The sequence below is a fragment of the Thermobia domestica genome, chromosome 5 (assembly GCF_964235325.1).
Source record: "Thermobia domestica chromosome 5, izTheDome1.hap1.1, whole genome shotgun sequence".
Taxonomy (NCBI): domain Eukaryota; kingdom Metazoa; phylum Arthropoda; class Insecta; order Zygentoma; family Lepismatidae; genus Thermobia; species Thermobia domestica.
The window spans coordinates 20,418,563-20,424,562 of record NC_137458.1 but is presented as its reverse complement, the minus strand read 5'-3'; positions in this window follow the sequence as shown (position 1 = coordinate 20,424,562).

Here is a 6,000-nt window from a genome sequence, read left to right as displayed (position 1 = left end):
AACATTTATATATTTAATGTGTTTATAATATCAGTTATAGAGTCAAGTTAAGCAAATCCACTTACATATAAATTTAAACTGTTACTATATAATTTTTTCACACATATTTAATTGATAGAACATATTGTAAATAAATATACATTTATGCTTACTCTCTAAATACAGGGTGTCCGAGAAGTCCTTCCCTGATTACAGAAATTGATAACTCAGGCTAGAAATAAGATAGAAATATGAAACTGGTGTTGAATTGTTTACAAACTATAAAAGTTTTGGTCACATCAGTACACTTCCACATGAGCACCCTTGGTAGCACGTAGCACATCTAGGCGATATTCAATTTCCATCCACACATTACCCAACATCACTGGAGGGATCGATGCAACGACTGTGGTTATTCGTTGCTGCAGGGTTTCAAGATCTGGTACACGTGTTTGGTAGACCTCATCCTTGACATAACCCCATAAAAAGAAGTCTAATGGGGTTATGTCAGGAGAGCGTGGAGGCCAAGCTGTTGGTCCGACTGTGTCTGCTGAGGTTCTTGGTCGACCAGACCTCGGAAGGTCAGCAACCGACCCTGTGTTCTTGAACTTCTCATACCAGGCTGGTTTTAATGCTCTTGACATCAGGTGGAGTCCTCCCAAATGTTGTCTGGAACTGTCTCTGCACCGTGGTTGGTGATCGTGTCTCATGGTACCACAAGACACACTGTGCCTTCTCCTGGTTGGTTGGCATGGCTTCTTGGGCTTCTTACTTACGTACTACAAACCTAAAACAAACAAAATTGAGACTTGGTAAAACAGAACAAACCTAACACAGACAAACACTTTTATAGTTTGTAAACAATTCAACACCAGTTTCATATTTCTATCTTATTTCTAGCCTGAGTTATCAATTTCTGTAATCAGGGAAGGACTTCTCGGACACCCTGTATAATAAAATGTTAATAAAGTAACATAGTACCGTTCAGAATATAAATTTTAAAGAATCCTCTGTGGACAACAGTAATAATATGCTCTGATATAAAAATTAATTCAACTTTGAAATCATAATTTAGTAATAGAATGCAATTTTCTTTCTGATTGTACATAAATTCCCGGATAAATTCCCATTTTGGGAATCTTACCGGGAAGATTCCCAGGGAATATTCCCGAAAAATATCTTCCCGGGAATTTACCCATCACTACACTGGAACCCATTAATGCTGGTCCTATAGCATTACCGTTTAGTGAAAATACTTTTGAAAGGAATCAATTAGGTGAAATTACTCTGACGAACAACAATTGTAGGTATGTAGTAAGTAACAGTAACATTAATGACAGTGATAATCAAACAATACTTCGAAGTGACCGTAGTGTTTTACCTGCTAAAAATGCAGTACGCAAAGAGTACAAGGATGAAATAATAGTTCCAATAGACAAGGAAAACCCCAATATCACCGGCTTAGAAACAAGTGACCACGATCAAAAATCTTCCAAGGGTGTCATTGTTTATGGTAAGGTCCAGGCCCGTAGCCAGCCTCCAAATTTAGGGGGGGCTAAATGTAAATTAGGGTGGGCACACACAGAAGAGACACAGACATTATACAAGATATAATATATATATATATATATATATATATATATATATATATATATATATATATATATATATATATATATATATATAATGGCTGTCTCTGTGTGTGATGATGAATAATTTCTTATGCTCTTAAAACTAAAACTACAGCGTGAAGGAATTATTATTAAAATTTTCCCCTATAGCGTTAGTACAACTGTACCTGAAAGCTAGAATACTATGTGTCTCCTTTTTATTTTATTTGTTATGGCAACAAAATATTTCTTCCGTTTTCTCATCTTCAAGGAAATAAAAAAAATATTTGTTAAAAAAATAGTTAGTTAAACGAACCAATCATTAAAATTTCCAAAGAATTAGTACAGGAAATACGTTTTTTAATTTTTGATGACTGAAAAAATATTTGTGAAACTTGAAAACATCTAGAGAGTAATGAGATTTAATACTATCTTCAAAGAGATTCTACAGAGAAGGGTCTCAGAATCTTAAATCAATATTTTGAAATACATGTGGCCTAAACAAATATATGCATATTGGAAAAGTGAAATTAACATTTTACCTGTATTATTATTTACATCTCCTTAGATATGAAACTTTATATTTCTTTAAATATCACGCGCTTTATTTTACACTTGTACTTCTAAACATTTTTTGATCTTTTTTTTATGGTGATGTTCGAAAGAAATAATGATATGTTTATGGGTTTTTGCTATCTACAAATTTATAAATTTCATAAGATTAGGAAACACAAACACAACACGCATATATACACTCCTCATGTTGGCACACTATAATAGAAACAAGTTGTACATTTGAACAATCACTAAAAACACTATCACAGTATAAGTCTCCTTGTTTTGGATGCTGCCAATCTTAAAACAATTGTGTCCAGATCGAGGTTTCTGGTGATGTCCTTGTAACTCAGCAAAACAAGATCGTACGCAGTTAATGTACAACTCCTTTTGAAAAAATGCCCTAACAAAGAAGGAATTCCTCTCACCTGAAGTAGTTCTATATAAAGGTTGACCGGCTTCAGGGCAGAAATTTAGTAAAGAAAATATTCAAATTTACAAACGTATAATTTCTAATTGCTTTCTTTTTAGTAACTGAAAAAATACTTTTTGCATAACAGCTGTGAGTTCCATTGTATCACAACACATTTCAATTTTTAGACGTCGTGGACCCCGTAGCCAGGTCACGCGGACCCCTGGGGTCCGCGGACTCCAGTTTGAGAACCACTGTTCTAGACTCTTTGGAACATACTATCAACAATCATTTAGGATGATTGCTACTAAAGTCATGTTTAAGTAAAAGTAATCTGTTATGATCTGGTACTCGAGCATTCAAATAAGAAATAACTCCAAAAAGTTCCCTGTTCTATCGCAGTTACCTTCTTTCTCGAAACGAAATGAATAAGAGAAGTAACAGTTCATTAAATTTTCTTTGTATAGTACAATTCATATCAAAGTATACATGAAATTCTTCGTTACATTGTACAAATAAGAATTCGAGATCAGTTGCTCCCGTAGGTACTAAAATGTTTAAGTTAAGAACTAATTATTTAAAGAGCTATTTACTTATTTCTATTGAAGATATCTCTTCTTCAAAATGAAACTACATTAACAAATTGTTACTTTTGTGGGCTACCCCGTAGCCTCATGGGTACAGCGCTCGCCTTCGGCGCGTCTGGTTTCGGGTTCAAACCGTACTGGGAGTCCTCGGATTCAAACCGATAGTGATTTGGATGTTACTTTAAGCTATTGGTCCCGTTTCTTTATAGCCTCCCTGCTGAAGAGAGACGCTAAACTCCCCAACGCACCCTGTTTTAAGTCAAAGGTGAAATTTCAAATTTATAAAGCATTATAGGGGAAGGTAGTCGAATTCTGCGCGGTAGATAATTCTGCGCACACGTGTTTCTTCAACTTGGAGATTCTTTACGACACATTGGTTGCTGCTGCCATGAAGCGACCGTTACTAGTAACTAACATTAAAGGAGGGAAGCCAATATATCAAATGTTTAGGCTGTAAGTGGCCATTGAATAATTTCTTCCCTGTTGATGTTAAATTGTCTTCAAGAGAATTAAGGGGTACGTTCTATATTTTATATATTTCTAGATCGTTACTTTTATATTCCATTTATATTGTAAATGGACATGATAATTACGGCAATTGGTAGTTCTAATCAAATTTTAATAGCTCGTAGTTTTGTGTTTTTTGTTAAATGGCGGAGTGGGGTTATTCTGCGCAAAATCGATGGGATATTCTGCGCAGTGCGCAGAATTGCACCTCAAGAAGCTTTATGTTAATAACAAGCATAGTAATAGATCTGCAAAATATCATCACTCTCTGATTAAAGATACAGGGAAGAATAGAAAGAGCAACTACGAGAGGTAGTTATGCAGAGGACCAACTAAGAGAAGCTGTCAGTGCTGTTAAAAGTGAGTGTGCGATTCGAGAAGTTGGAAGATTGTATGGAATAGCAGAATCTACTATTCGTCTACGGATGAAAACTGGAAATATGGAACATGCTACTCTCGTAAGTGTTCTCGTGAGAACAAAAACACGAATTGGTGGACTATGTGATATGCGTTGCAAGCGTTTGGTATCACACCTATAGACCATCGGCGTTTGGCATACGAATTTGCTGAAGCAAGTCGAATTGCCTATAATTTTGATGGAACTACCTACCTTGCTGGAAAGAACTGGTTGAGACTATTTTTTAAAAGAAATCCAAGAATAAGCCTAAGGAAACCTGAAGAAGTAAGTTTGAATAGGATAAATTGATTCAATGAAGAAGCGGTAACACTATTCTTCAATAACTTGGAAACAGTGATGAAAAAGCACCATTTTCCCCTAAGTAGAATTTTCAACGTGGACGAAAGGGGTATTTCGAACGCACAAAAACTTGTGAGAATTTTAGCACCTAAAGGTCAGAAACAGGTAGGAATTGCTATGGTGTGCGAACGTGGAAAGACAGTCACTGTTATGTATGCTTGTAGTGCATTTGGAATCTTTGTCCCTCCCATGTTTATATTCTCACGTGGTTGCATGTACGATCTCGCCAGTATTTTCGATGAAGCATACGTCAAAGTTCCAACTATGGACCAAGCCATAGCTGGATTTAGGACTGTGGGAATAATACCATTAAACCCTGACAAATTTTCAAAATCAGACTTTCACGATGTCACTATGGAGGAACCTAACATAGTCATTACTGCTGGAGATGATGAGGACAGGTTGATATAAAACGTCGAGGAAACTAGTCATGATTCTGGAATTCATACTTCAACAGAACTTAGTTTTAGTGTCACATCTCAGAATGACATTGTTCTCCCTTATCATAGCACGCTTATGATTTCAATACACTCAAAAATATGTAATATTTTGTTCAGTTATAAAACAAGTAGAGAATAAAGTATATAGTAAAACTTGTAGCCCACCTTGGCGTTCTTTTTCTGAACCCACGCCATCTACATATCTAAGTATGTTATATGTTATGAAAATGTTTCCTTGCTTTAAACATATATACATAGGTTGGATAAAAAGTACTGGCAAGGGGTTATGTCCAAGGGGTTATCCTGCACCATGCTGTACCAGCAGGGCAGACTGTGAATGCGCCATATTACTGCACGTTCTTGCAACACCATCTGCGTCCCGCACTTCGGAGAAAGCGACCTGATCTTTTGGCACGGACCCCAATCATTTTGCACGACAATGCACGCTGTCACACAGCTACCGCCGTGACGGGCCTTTTACGTGCCTGGAACTGGGAAATTCTTGAACAACCACCATATTCGCCGGATATGAGTCCGTGCGATTATGACCTGTTTTCCAAGATGAAGGAACCACTTCGCGGACAACGATAGAACACCAGACAGGCCATCCTCAATGCCGTAGGGCGGTCGCTGCGAGACATAGCCAGAGAACAACGTGCTGACGGAGTACGGCGCCTTCCATACGTGTGGCAGAAGGTTGTGGACATGGGGGGTGATTACATTGAAGGAATGTAGAACGTATTTTCCCTTCTAATACAGTTATTTGTAAATTATAACAATTGTGCCATTACTTTTTATCCATCCCTTGTATTTGCTTTGCGCAGAATTACCCCATATTACGCGCAGAATTACCCACCTAGTTGGGTAATTCTGCGCAAATGTATAGTTCAGGTTTTTTGTCTATTGTCGAGTACTGGTATGAGCTTTTACTCAAACTACATTTTTAGCTTGTCTGCTACACAGCAAACAATGGCTGTGCAAAGTTATGTCGTGATACTTGCAAAAACAGCGGAGAAATAACGATTTTTCCTTAAGTGCGCAGAATTCGACCACTTTCCCCTACATATTATCATCTAATAAGGTTCAATTTTTAATTGAACATTCTGTTTTTCCTATAAGTGCAACTACTACCTCCGTTTAGTCCACTGCATTT